General features: G+C 38.3%; 1 long non-coding RNA gene across 1 annotated transcript; it reads left to right on the plus strand.

The window, feature by feature from the left end:
* The first annotated feature begins 4,142 nt into the window (after positions 1–4,142).
* LOC122993869 lies at positions 4,143–10,850 on the plus strand. Its single transcript, XR_006406446.1, has 3 exons — positions 4,143–4,179; positions 7,369–10,540; positions 10,713–10,850. It is a non-coding gene; the product is annotated as an uncharacterized LOC122993869 (long non-coding RNA).
* Positions 10,851–15,533: the final 4,683 nt, after the last annotated feature.

The raw sequence follows: 15,533 nt of genomic DNA on the forward strand, positions 1-15,533 counted from the left end.
ACATATGTATGAGTGGAGTCAGTTCAACATGTTCTGATAGGTGTAATTTAACAACAACCTCTCATTGTAAATGGCAAGCTAGTACCAACTCCCAGTAGGATACCAAGCGAGTGCAAATGCCGCCAACAAGCTACATATACAACAATGCATAGTAGAAAGCCTGCATTACTGACAAACTGTATGAATGCTTATGTAACATTTACCCACCTGAAAGAATAAATGGAAAACACAATAGTGAGTCGGCTGGTCCTCAGTGGCTTTACTGGGTCAGGTGTTAACTGCCAACTGAAGAATGCAGCGCAAGCTCACAGCTTATATACCTGCAGGTGATCTCGTGCATTTTATACTCAAAATAGAGATGCTTGAAATTGAATGGGGGTTGTCTGCAAACATGCAAGATAAAGTGCATACACATAAAATAACACATTTAAGTAAGTGGACAATTACGTATAAATATCCTATGTGCCACATTAGCTTTTCAACTTTAATGTCAAAGCGTGCTGACATGAGGCACAACTAATCATTGCTTAGAAGTCACCAGAGAGTGGTGTAATTATGAAATGTGAAAGAAAAACACAAACCAGGCACAGAGGAAAGTAAATGCACTTTTTGCGTTAATGGAAAGTGCAGCAGCAGGAGGCAGAGATTGGATAGATATGTTGGGGAATGCTTTATTTTACAGCATGGCTCCTGCATACATCAGACCTATAAGATATAATAAAGAGGTTATATTCAACATTTTCAGTGCTTCGTCCTGATATATATGTATAAACTTATGTTACTAAAAAGTATCAGGCATTATCTCAGCTGGAATTACTCATGCATGTGTAAAAAATTAACACTTAATGACATGGCAAAAAACAATTATATATAATTTGTTGAATTTATATAATAGCTCCCTACACTTTTCTTAACAATATATGCTGTACACAAAACCTCAATGAAGATTGTTTGTGAGTGAGAGTAAATATGTTGCGCTTCTTAATTATTATGATTTGATGACATTTATAAAGGATATAAAAGCTGTTGGATCCCAAAACTACATTTAACATACATCATTTTATAGTTTCATTTATTAAGCACTAAAAATGTATTTATGATACTGAATATATTATATAAATAATGTTACATATTATTTATGATAATTCATATTTATTAAAGCTAGACATTTTACTAAAGCTATTGTAAGCACCTAAATTAACTTATTACTTTACACATACTATTTGCATTACTGTATACATTGTTAACAGTGACAATTAGACCTGTATGTAGACATTGTATGTATGTTGTTGTCCATTGTTGTTTGTGCATATATTGTACTGTATGCATATTTTTTATTTTATTTATTTTATATCTATATACATATTTATTTGTTTTTCCTTTTTCCACATACTTGCCTGAACATACTAGCTATATGTTTATGTCTGCTTATCTCTGTTAGCCTGCTGTTCTTGCTGTAAGTCTCCTGTATGTGTATCTTTTGGTACATTGTATGTGAGTACATTGAGTTTTTTATTAATTGATTCTGATCAAGGTACAACCTTCCACCCAGCATCAGCTTGTAATAAAACATACTCTATATTTAGAGCATATATATGTATATTTATACAAATTTAAAAAGGGTTAACAATGTAATTTCCAAAGAAAATATTTTTTAAAATGTTTTCTGCATTTTTCTGTCTTGTTACAATATAACTGTACCCTGTAATTATTAAAGAGGGACCCATAATTTAAAAAAAATACTTGTATTTCTATGTCCCTCTTAAAAGTTGTTTCTTACTTATCACCTAACATCTTGTCTTCTTCCTTTGCACTTATTTGTCTCTGTATGGGTATTTAGTATAGGTATAAGTATTTTATAGACATCCTATATGTACCGGATAATTATGTAAATTGATTTTTGCACGTTACCAGAAAGTTAGTGTGTTATTGCCTTTATCTTTCATTTTAGACTGTTTGATCATATATGAAAAAATAATCTCACCGCACATAATGATCTTTGTTATATAGTATCCTGGTGCGGCTCTGATGTTGTGTAATATATTCAACATGTGGCGTGCCAGCAGTTTGACTAACCAGCTACAGTAGTGAAAGAAGAGAAATGGATGTTTTCAGTCCCACTGATTTGATACAGAAAGACACAAATAAAGTCTAAAGCAGTTTGTCAGCATCATATCATTCCAGCTGTGTTAGCATCATTTAAAATCAGCATGCCGCTGAAGAAAACATGATCAACCTATAATGGAGACCAGCTCCAGCGTGCAGGTGTTAACAAGGATAAGAATTACAGCTCAGGTGTTCTGCCTATGAGAGCCGGTTGGCAATAATGAGGATGTTTTATATAGAGGGAGTGTGGATAACAGAGCAGAAACTAACAAAGTATCATTAGTCCCACCAGGGATATGAAAACTTACAATACGAAGTAGTGAGTGGCATCTACTCATCTGTGCCTCTGAGAATTATTGACTGAACAAAGGTCTGTAAATAGAGACAGGTTAAGGTTCAGGTGCACTCAGCTCAGTCTCTCTCTCTCTCTCTCAGCGCCTTCAGACCTGCATTCAGCTCTTAGGCTCAGATGTTTGAGTCTGAATCTGGGCAAATTATGATAAGCCCGGGGCTAATTTTGTACATGCAGATTTTCCTGTTTCATTGTGGCTTTATACTGTGATTTTTATAGAATGGGAGAAATTGTGTGCTGAAGATAGAGGGATTTGAATTCCTCTCAATAGTTGTTCATTTTTATTATCAGGCGGGACTTAATTTTAGGTGGCCATCTGCACGGAGATAATTAGTCTTTTCATTTTGTCTTGTTGAAGGAAGACACCAATTGAGTCATTTTGGGTCAAAATTATCTTTTTTTAAAATGCATTTTTATGCTTGTGAATACATCGTTTAGATCCTTCGAGTATAAACACCAGAAAGTTGTTTACCCTGCAGAGGACATTTGTAAGAACGTCTATCAGCAGAAAAGCCTTCTGTACGTGATTTCCCAAGGCATGATTTCCCTGTCACCATGCCATTTGATTATAGCTTATCTATCCCGCACAACATAGAGAAAATCAAATTGGATTGGGTTGGGTTTTATTGTTTGCACACAGTCCACCTGCTACACAAACAAACTACAGCATGATTTGGCACAGACATATGATCCCTTTCCCAGTTGATTGAGGGAACATCTGAGCCCTTATATTTGAGCACCTCCAACTGTAGGAAACTTTTGACATGATAATCCTTAGTGCTCTGTGAAGCACAACATAATATCTGATCGAAAGCCTTTTCCCTTTAAAGTAGAAAAAATAGAAAAAATGTTGAGCTTATATTATGTTACAGTATGTCTGTGTCAGGTTTCGTGTTAAGATGTACTTGCTACGGCATCGTAAACAAAGTCTGAGAGAGTTCAGCACACTGCAACATAGCACTCTATTGCACTTTGCAATAGACAAAAACCAAGCAAATGAAGACATTTTCAACACTTTGACAACACATGCATTGATTTTGTAAAAAAGCTGCAAATAAATAAAACACAGGCATATTCAAAATCACATTTACCAATTTGGCAAAGAAAAACACTGCAATACAAAAAAGATGCAAAGATGTAACAAAACAGAAAAAATATAGCATGAAAGTTCGTTCTGAAAGTTCATAGCTTGACAAAATGGTCCCAAATCAAAGTCCACTAACCAGCTTTTTTGGAGCTTTCAACCATATCAGATTGTTTTCGTCAGCAGGTGGTTTTTGCTCAGTTGTTATGGTGATAGATCTGTTGACTTACAAACTCACTAGTTGATATGATACGCAAAACACTTTCAATATTTCTCATCTATGTTTGCTCATAAGTTTAGAAATATAGTTTGTTCTTGACCTTGACCTTGAAATATTCTGATTCGTAACAAATACTGAGCTCACCTGTCAACTGATCCATATCCATGACAACTCAGCTCCATCCACTGATGACCATGTGATATGGTTGAAAGCTCTAGAAGCTTCTAGCTTCTAGCTTTGTTAAAACAAAAGAAAAATTTTCAGGGGAAAAGGAAATGTTTGACATTTTGGGAAGTACACTCATTTGTTTTCTTGCACAGTTAGATGAGAAAGATTCACACACTAAATATGAAGCTACAACCAGCAGTTGGTTAGTTTAGCTTAGCAGTGAAACAGCTAGTCTGACTCTGCCCAAAGGTAACAAAATTTGCCTGCCAGCACCTCTAAAGCTGACCAATTACCATATTATATCTAATTGTTTTAAAACAAAATGTTGACTCCAAGAAGCCACTGCTCCTGGACAAGAAATAGATAACAAAAACGTCTTGTTTTTACAAAAGCTCTTTCCAGTCTTTGTGCTAAGCTAAGCTAACTAGATACAGCTTCATATTTATCCTACAGATATGAGAGTCGCATCAATCTCCCCCTCAAGAAAGTTGAATATAAGCGTGATTCTCAAAATGTCAAACAATTCTTTTAATTTCATTTGAAAATTAGTGAATGATATTTGCAATACAACTAGCACTAGCCTTCTGCTAATTACTAGTGCATGTCAGTTGTTTAGTAGCCTTAATCTGTTCTGTTTTTTTAAATGTGAAATATGTGATGTGAAAGTGGTGAGGATGTTTTTTGATCATCTGCTTGTGTTTTGTCTACTTGTTTGTGTTTTCTCAAGTTGCTGTGAGATGAGAGCTTTTGGCCTTTGTACACCATATTTTTGAGCTGATGAATAAATATATTAATTAATATCCTGCCCACTATCATTGCACTGTCAGCCTGCACATGCAACATTACCCCCAGAGACCCCTCACCGCTCACCATGCATTATTTGTTCACCAACCAGCCCCCTTAAACAGATGAGATGTATGTTCCTGTGAACCCGCCAGGAGCCGCCACCGCTCACTGCTGCAGTGAGGAGGGAAAATAATGACATGTCATCTGATAATGGGTGCATTGCTGACGAACTAGCCCTTTTAATGGATTTATAATTAATGCTTGTGTGTTGGCCGATGCCACTGATGGCTGCAGAGAGGCTGGATAATGTTCTGGAACTACAAAGTCATTTTAGATCAGTGTGGATCAAGCCGAGGCCACAGAATCAGAGATAAGAGGTGCATTTTTATTCCATGAGAGGTGCTGGGCTGGCAGCTGCAGCCCAAAGAGCTTTCTCTCTCTCCTCTTCCCCCACTCAGTCAGGGCATTAGAGTCCAATGATTCTTCAGGCTACTCAATACTTATCACTTTAAGGACTGAGGGGCATTATTGTTCAGGTTTTTGAGGTCAGTGATTCATATCTGGACAACACAGTCATATAATTAGTCTGTCCAGCAAGGTGAAATTTTTCATTCACTAAACTTCTTAATCCAAATTTGTTGCAAGCAGAGTCAGATAAAGGGAGTTTGTATATTGAGGAATGAGGCTGTGTTCTGGGCTTTCCCCCTTAAAGGTCCAGTGTGTAAGATTTAGTGGCATCTACTGGAGTGGACTTGGCAGAAAAGGAATATAATATTCATAAGTATGTTTTAATTAGTGTATAATCCCATGAAAATAAGAATCATTGTGTTTTCATTACCTTAGAATGAGCCCTTTATATCTACGTAGGGAATGGGTCCTCCACCACCATATTTCTACAGTAGCCCAGAGCAGACAAACCAAACACTGGCTCTTTCACGTTTTTTGCAAGAATGAATGGAGGGGTATTCAGCTGGTTATGATCTGCAACCTCACTGCTAGATGCCACTAAATCCCACACACTGGTCCTTTAAAAGAATATTTTTTATTGAGTGGAGATGAAAGGCACAGGCAATGAAAGAGAAGCTTTTTGTGGCCATCTGGTGACTATTGATTGATTAAGTGACAATAACGCTGGTTTGTTTGATCTTAACACCTTATTTCATGTTCCTCTAAATATGTTATGTATTTAATGTGGTAAAGACCAGATGAAATTTGTTGGAGTGGTGAAAAAAAAAATGCTGAAGAGCTAAATAGAATGGCAGAAGATTTGTGTAGGTGGTTATGGATTGACATGCGTTTGACCCAGAAATCCTACTTCTTCATCTCACAGTTCAGGGGTTGTGAGTGAAAAAAAAAGTGATTTATCACATTGCGGCACTATGTCCACCAAGAAATAACCTGCATTTCCTTGGCCCGAGTGTCTGTTCAGACCAGAAAGTGGCACAGCAATATTTATCCATGCGGCTTCACGAAACAGCTGGAACACTTTCAGTTAATAAATTATGTCAAGTCAATTTATTTATAAAGCACAGTTAAAAACAACAAATGTTGACCAAAGCACTTGACAGAGACATTTGAGCACAATTAAAAATTTAAAATGAAAATAAATAGTTAATAAGTATGACAAACGTGTCAAGTTAAGACAGTTATTTCAAGGAAACATACAGCATTTGTACAGTATCATCCACTCCAGTCTGATGACTGACTACAAACTATGCTGCATTTCTTTTGTGGAGCAGGTTATACTCTGGACTGGGCTGCGTTTCTGTACCTTCATGCGTTAGTAGTCAATGGCACAAATTTGCATGTCAGAGTTCCCAAAAGCTCCATTCAGATTTACGAACACTCTGCAAACACACTGACTGCAACAATTCCACTTAAATTCATTAATTTCCATCCAAAATGTCAATGTAATTAATGCTGGTATGACTGCAGCCCTACATTTCCCTACCAACTCCATGGAAATCTGTTATGTAGGTTTTTAGATTTCTTGCTAACTTACAGACAAGTAGGCGCTCCATGGTGGGTGTAATAATTAACTTGAATGAAATTAGTAATTAGGGGGGGAAACATGTTTTTCATACATCATTGAAATCAACCACTTGACACAGAATTTCCCATCAAAGGCCTAACAGATGATTTTAGGAAAAATCTGGGACTTGAATGGCCGTCATGGGGAGATCAGGATTGAACAGGCACACCCCCTTACTAATGGAAAGCAAATGATAAGCTGATATGATTATTTTTGATTAAATTCCTAGCTTTGTGGTTTGATAATTTAATTTTCACGTTTACTTGATCAGTGAGGCTGAAGGCATAAACAACCGCAGATGTGGTATATTAATGTTTGTTATAACTTCTTGCTGTTTTTAACATTGTATTGATTTATTTACCTGCAGTTTGAAAGGGAGTTTGATCAAAACTCCTCCAAATGTCAAACGTTAAAACATGCTATGTGCTGACACACACCGAGGTATGTTGTTGCATGTGTCATGTGCTATATCATACAAATTTGTATGTGCATGTGCGTTATTTCTGTCACTTTTAGACTTCTTCCAGTCACATGCACACACTTTTTGTCTTGCACACAGGCCCTATCTGTGCCCCTGAATCTCAAACATCTCCCGCTTTTTCACATAAACTTATTTTCAGAGCTTTCGGATGCTGTGCCCGCCTTTGATGCACAACAGCAAGTTCACCCTCTTTATGACTGAAAGAGCGACAGATGTGCAAATGTTTCCCTCTCTCATCCGTCTACAGCACATCAGACTGGAATGAGGAGTGCCAGTGTAGATGCCGGTCAGTGAAACTCAGTAAGACACATTCACAGCCTTTTATCCTGTGTTGTTGAAACAATAATATCAGTAGAGACCATCAACCCCCCCTTGCCTGAACATCTGAGAGAATATGTGTACTTCATCTACATGACTTGCCACATTTCAGCATATGAGATAGAAGGTTGCATCACTTAGCTTCTTCAAAACAGCTCAAAGGCTTCTTCATCACTTGACTGGCAAGAAGACGGTGCCACGGAGTACAGCAGTGACACAAGGCTGGAATATGGGATTTTTTAGAAGTGATGGAATGTGTTCTTGATGATCAATGCTACGGGTGGAGGGAGGAGAGAGCCTAAATCTATCATTTACCATGCCCACATTTTCCCATCCAGTTGGAGGGTTTGAAGAGGCAACCTTTAGTCTCAGTGCAGCCTCTTTCACCTTTAGGCAGCCGTCAGTCATCTACAGCATGTTTTCTATTCATGGTATCGCAATCCAACATGATACATTCAAGATGCTCCCAATGGAGATCCTTTCTAGGATGCACACTCCTTCCTAGATCAAAAAGACTACAGCAACCATTTGGCCCTACAGCGAGCACAGAAAAACACTTTTATTTCAACTTCTCCCTCATGATGAACAAAGGACAAAAAACAATCGGGGCATAATTCCAAATCCAAAAATGTTTTCACAGAGCAATTATGCTTTTTATATCTGTAATTTTTATATTAATTATTTGAACTTCTATTTGAACAGTCCACAATTTTCTGTGCACTTTTATTCTTTTTAGAATCATAATAAATAATGTGTCTCTAACCTTCAAATGAAGGATGACAACACTTCTGACTAAACACTGGATGTTTTTTGCTTTATTCCTTAAAAAACCTTTCATACCAGTGTATTCTGATTCACAGGAGAATAAATGGGGCAGAAGGGTTGACAGAATATAGACTGCTACTTTTTAATTACTGACTCTTCAGTTCCCGACAGCTCTACAGAGCGTTTTGGTGTCTTTCAGGTCATTATTTTGGTTTTTATGGCCCCCAACTTTACTGTTTTGGTTCACTCTCATCACTCACATTGGTGTTACCTTAAGGCAGCTGTTTTCAGCAAAAAGGCTCTGATAAACTACCTTCCCAGCACCAAATGGTAGACAGACATAGTTAGCGACTAGCTGCTGACCATAGTGAAGCATTTAGCAGCTAAAGAGTTTGCCTGATGGACACAAACGTTACTCCAAATGAATGCTCATGTTGGTCTGTAGCTGTTGGATTAGTAAGTAGGAAACTCTGTCTTATATGTTCATTACATCAACTTTGTAAGATGACAATATGTCAATGTTGTATTTAAAGTGGCCAAAACTCAATTAATACAGATTAATAGGTCTTTTTCACAGCAGACATTTTGATTACATTACTAATAACAATAACAATGGTCCTGCTCTATTCAGGTGTCCCAGTAAGTCATCACAGTGTGACAGTGAATCAGCATGCACAATAACACGACCCTGAAACCGAAGCAACTAAATGGAAATCAGCCACCATTAATTTTATCATTTACATCTGTGCTTTTCCTACTGTGACATATCAAAATGTTTTCTGTGAAATTCAATTCAATTCATTTAAAACGTTTTTTGTCAGTTCGTGTTGGAGGGTTGTAAAGTTCTTACAGAAAAATTCCACCTTGGCCCCTGATGCAATTTAAACTTTGAGGAGGTTGTCTTTGATAAAAAAAAAAAAAAAAATGTTTTTAGAGACTTCAGAAATCATTGAAATTCGAAATACTGTTTTGTCTGTTTTGTGGCAACTCCGATTATATGCAGTATAATAGCGCCATACTGTAATTCCTTCAACTAATTTCAGCCACTGTATAACACATCTTAAATTCTCCCTGGCATATAATAATAGGTCTTGTATCATAAAAACTCAATTAATCATTTTCTGATTGATGGAAAATATCTTCAGTCTAATAAATCTCTGCATAAACAAAGCTGCAGCTACACATATGACCTTTAAGGAACTCAAAAACCCAAAACAGAAAAAATATGTTCTTATTGTTTAAGGATATGAATGAACTTGGTCAAATCCTGATTGACCACAGCAGGAAGAAAGACAATAATCCCACATTTATCTATTTTATAGAACAAAGTCATTGTACTTAGTACTAATTATTTTTAAGCATTTACTATCTTACACATACTGTATATCTACAGCACCCTCACATTGTTTCTACCTTCCTCTACTGTATATTACAACCCTTTTATAATGTCTTTCTAATGAAACATCATACCTCAGTAAGACCTACTTTAAAGGTGCTCAAAGCATAAACCTACTGTACCTACTGCTGATTCTAAATTAGTTTATTTATGATCAGTCTCTCCTTGTTATCTACCCACACTAGAAGAATCTTAAACAGGCATGTTTGATAAAAGATGTGAAACTCTGGAAAACTACGTAGCCGCATAGATTTATTCATCCTGTCTTCAAAAGAAAACTGAAAATTCAGCTGGCAAAAACGACCTATAGTTACGTTTGAGTGATGGATGCCATCTAGTGGCCGTAGTAATTATGACCTGGAGAAGTGACGCAGTTAAGATGACGTCAATGTAAGATGACAAATTTACATAATCAGAGGTGACGGGTTGGATGGATGGCTAGATAGATAGATGCGCGACTTAGCTTCAGGAGACCACTGTTCACTTCCCGTCTCCAACCACGAGTCTGGACAATCAATTATGATTGTCATAGTGTTTACTGTTGCCATGGTGATGAAGGTTGCCTAACTTTAAGGATGTAGTAACTTTAACCCACACGACATTTCAAGTGATTGTTTTTAAACCAAACCATGATCTTGCCTCTAGTGTTCTCCCTTGTGTTTTCCATGTTTCCCCTTTTTCTTGTGTTGTCCCCTGTTTGTCTCCCCGTGTGTGTGTGTGTGTGTGAGTGTGTGTGTGAGTGGCAGGCATGGCTCCTCCTTCCTCTGGCTTATCCCTGATGTGCAGCATCTGCTCTAATCAGCACACCTGCCATCCATCATCTCATCAGCCAGTCAGTATATCTTCCCCGGATCACCAGCCACTCTTCGCCACATCCTTCAGTCAGCTACAGCAGTAGTCACACGCTCTTGGCTGCTCAGTCTTTGTGCAATGCTGAGTTATTTCCTCATGTTCAATACTTTGTGTACTAACGTAAATTCTCCTCTGCTCTCATCACCACCTAGTTACCTATGCCTGTCCGCCGATCAGCCTGCTGCCCACACCACTCGCCACGCTAACTCCCTGTGACTGAACTCAGTATACTCCTGTTGGACTGACGCCATTCCCCTACCTGCTCACCTGCCTCATCCCCTGTATTACAATAAATCTCTTTCTACATATACTATTGAACTGTCTCCTGGTTTGCATTTGGGTCAGCTCACACAACAGATCACAACAGATCTTCCCCTTACCCCAAGTGGTTTTTTTGCCTAAACCTAACGAGACCTTAACCACAGTGTTGTCACAACATAAAACATAATCATTTTTTGACAGTGATTTGTAATGGTTTTGGAAAGCACTGATAGAGGCAGCATATAGGTATATGGTTGTTTAATAATGAGTATGTGTTGGATTTATTACAGTGTTGTTGAAAGCTTAAGTAGATCTCTCAATTGCTTTACTTTGTGTAAGAGTGTGGTCAAAAGCTGACACGCTTTTAGTATAGCCTTCAGTCTGGGGTGAAAAGTTAATTGTTAAATCAGTCTGATTGAGTCAAACAGCCCTGCAAACGTTATTGACTGCATGCAAAACGTGTCTTGTTTATCAGTTGTCAGAAAGTCCAACCTGAAAAAAAGACATTGCATTCTGATTCAGGTTCAAAGTGGATCTATCGATTGCACTCCCTTCTTCTGTCGGTGAGTGATATAGCTGCATTTTGAAGATCTCTGCAATTGATCTATTCCTCCTTTAGATAGCAAACATCTGAATTACTTATTCATTACTCAAGTACTTGACTGACACACACACAGTTTGAAATACTGACTAATTCACTTTGCCAAAAAAAATCTATTGGGCACAAACCAACATTTTCAGGATGAGTGGTCTCTGCAAGTCTTTTGAATTGAATAGAATGAATATTTGAGGGTGAATGAAAAAATTGTGTTTTTCCTGCCTGTTAATTAGTTCTTATAACATGAATGTGGGAAAGGAAGTGTGTCCTCTATCAAACCCAAAGTTAATCCCCTTGAATATTAGGAGGGAGGTACCTCAACAGGCCCCTCATGGGCTCGCATGAATACCAAATGTGGACTTTTCTGAAGTGGAGAAGAATGCTTCACCTATCTAATTTCCTGTTTTTTTGCGATAGCAGTTCTCTCCATTGAAAGTAAATCACGTCACATGGTGAGCCCCCCCCCCCCCTCCCTTCTCTCCACACACACAGACAAAGAAACAAAAAGAAAAGAAAGAAACTGGCTGGTGATGCACAAGTCATCAATTCATAAGTCAGCTCTGACGTGCATCTGTCCTGTATTGGCTCAGTTGGCCCAGACTTGCACACAGACTCTGAGTTACAATTGCTAAACCACCCAGTGAGTTGTTCTTTTACCCTTGACTTAAAACAGAGAAGATTGTGTCCTGAAGACAAATGAGGCTGACTGCTGGCACAGAATGAAAGGTATCGTTTAATCTTGGAATCGGATACAATCTAAGTGGGTTAATTAGGGTACACCACCACTCCTTCCACCACAGGGAAGATGTTGTGTTGATACATCTCAACAAGGGCACGATCTGCGATGCATGGTTATGAGCATGATTTACATAGATCCTTTTCAAGTTCGAAATATGATCTGAAAAATAGGAGTGGAGGAATCAACAGCAATTTAGTGGCCCGAGATTTTAAATGCCATTCACTTGCGAACATCTCACACAGTCAGGAACAACTTGTCAGAATGTGCTTTGATGGAAGCTGTAATATAAATAATGAAAGACTAAAGACTTGGATGCAGAATCCAACTCAACATAACTGCTTCAGCTGCCTGGACAGACAGTGGAACGTTTACAATGTTTTATATGTAGTTTATCTCACTATTTCACTCTATGTATTTTGGTAATTTATTATACCCCTATTGGGCTGTACATGTATTTTGCTATTGAACTGGTACATGAGTACTTCCCATTAAACACACAGTGGCTGCAAAATGCTTTGAGCTAAACAAACACTAAGCTAAACGATAAGCTCACAATGACAATGATAATGTGATGTTTAGAAGATAGTGTTTTCCATATTCCGTAACTTAGTTTAGCATGTTAGTATGCTAACATTTGCTAATCAGCACTAAACACAAAGTACAACCGGGGCTGATGGGAATGTCATTAGTTTTGCAGATATTTGGTCCAAAGCAATGTCTGCACCAAATTTAATGGCGATCCATCCAATAATTGTCAAGACATTTTGTCAAAACTACAATGCCATCCTCTTGGTGGCACCAAAGTCATTAGAATTCATACTGTGGGCACCATGAATGTGTATACAGAATTTCATGACCATCCATCTAATAGTATATTAGTATAGTGATATTTCAATCTGGATCAAAGTGGTGGACTGGCTGACCAACATACCGGCCAACAGACTGACTTTGCCATCCTCAAAGCCATCCAGATAGCAGGGTTAAAAACTGGACACGTTGATATCACATGTTAAAGTATTGTATGGATCAGGAAGATAAATATCCTGTTCAAGTACTTTTTCATCTCTGAATTTTGCATTTATTTTCTTTAGCCACTTATTCTTGCAGTATATAGTGCATTTCTTTACTTGCATTACTTATGTAGGAGAAAATTTAAGCTCCTAGAGTAAAGGTCATGTACTATCTTTGTGGGCAATTCGATTAAATTTGGCTATCAGAAATAATTAATAATTATATTAAGTAATGGGATTTAATTTACACTAAAAAAAAAACAACAAAAAAACTAAATACCCAAAATTACCATATATCAATGGCTAGTAAAGGTTGAAGGATTTTGGAGTTCTTTGCAGAGAGAGGTTGGCAGTATTTACTTTTGTACAACATGAAATAGACAGTATGTATATTCAAAAGCATTTATTTAAAACGATAACAAAGGTAAAACACACAATATGTAATCTAACCAACTGTATCTATATATACAAGTGTGTATGTGTGTGTGTGTATCTGTGTAGGAACACAGGCAAAACTAAATGGTTGACTTTGATTCAAAATGGCGGCTAGGACCACATGGCGTTAACTACAAAGCAATATGGCTGTCAAAGGAATAACTACAATGATGGCAGGATCAAAGATGGTTGCCAGGACTGCATAGTATGTGTGTGAGAGAGAGACACAAAAGACACAATGGTAGAACTCAGACCACGTGCGGACTGAGATCACATGTGCATGTATGTTTAAGGCCAAATAGTGTAGGATACAGTACCAGGTTAGAACACAGGGGGGAGTCCGGGAGAAAACGAGCAGTTACTGTTGCCCCCGCAGCACCAGTGAGGAGTAAGAGGAAGAAACAAAGGCACTTTTATTGACCTGGTGATGTCATGGAGGGTCATAGGTCACACTGACCAATGGTGATTGGAGGAGGGTCCATAAGCATCAGGTTCCAGTTACAGGATGTGACTGGATGAGAGGTGTAACTTTTAAAGTTCAGTTTTTCTCGCAATGAACGTATTCATCTGTGGAGCCCTACATTCCCCCCTTTGGTCTTAGGATTTCACTTGATGTGTGATCCTGAGAGCAGTCATCGTCTGATCTGTCTATTGTCTGGTCACACTTCTAGGCCAGAATTTCTGCATATGGCCTTCTACTGAATGCCTATCTTGATGCAGTAGGTGGACATGGCAGTTATGCTCAGTGTCCCCATGCAGCCTTTTGCCACTGCCCTTTGGGCGGTTGTGAGGGTGATCTTTTGAAGCAGTAGACCTGTGTGACAGTTCAGTGTCTGAACTGGCAGGCTCAGTTGTTTTTCCTTTTACTTTGGAAGTGACAACAGTTTCCCAAGCCACCTGTTTCATCTTCCTTATGTTGTGCATTGAGAGGTTATGATGTGTCATAAGTACAACATGAGTGCGAATGCACATGAAGGTTCTGCAAGAACAAGGACTTGAAGGTGGAACTTTCTTCTAAGCCTGGTGCATTCTGCCCTGGAAGTATGCATGCCTCAAACATTGGTAATAATCTCTGGGATGCTCATGATGGAAATGTTTAATTTGGAGGACTGCAACCATTGATGTGGTTTCATCAGCAGTAGAAGAGAATTATTCTATTAGTGCTTGACAGAGCTCTTTGTAGTCATTTCTTACACCGGGAGATTGGGCTGTATAAACTTATGGACAGCTTTAGAGCTGGTTTTCCACACAAGTTTAACTTTCTCCCTTTGGATTGCTCGGGGCAAGTCAATTAAATTGTCGTCTATTTCCCCAAAGTAATCAATGTCAATGTTGTGATCACAGTTGTCTGGATTAAAATGTTCAATGTCCGTAGCTATAAGCTCAAACACTTCAAGGTGGGGGCACTGTGAGGTCCTTCCAGTGAAGGCGAAATTAAGCTAGCATTACTATGGACATTTGCATCACATGTTACAGCTCTTTCTGGTTGAGAGGCACGGGCTGAACAACTGTCATCACTCTCGTGGTAGTGCAGAGAGGAGGCTGAGCAGTCCTGGAATGTTTTAGTCCCCCTTTTGGAAGGATGAGCACTGATGAATGTGTCATGCATCAGTGGCTAAGAAGACCATGGGGCAGAATATCTTCCAGAGGATAAACTACATATCTGCTCAATGTCTGTTTCAGAGAGATGGGTCGTCAGGTAGCTGTTAGCTCTGTCTTTCAGTGGAGGTTGAGGAGCTGACTTCATTCCCAAGAACTTAGGGTCGGTTGGGAATTGTTCCCATCTTCTGAATGGAGAGAGAGTTAACCTTTCATTAAGGGAGGGAGTGAATTGGAGTAACTGGAATCACATGATGAATGGCTGAACGACTGTGTGGGGACAAAATGTTCTGATCTGAGCCTTAACAATTCGTCCTTTTGTAAGATCTAG

The sequence above is a fragment of the Thunnus albacares genome, chromosome 12, assembly GCF_914725855.1.
Source record: "Thunnus albacares chromosome 12, fThuAlb1.1, whole genome shotgun sequence".
Classification (NCBI taxonomy): domain Eukaryota; kingdom Metazoa; phylum Chordata; class Actinopteri; order Scombriformes; family Scombridae; genus Thunnus; species Thunnus albacares.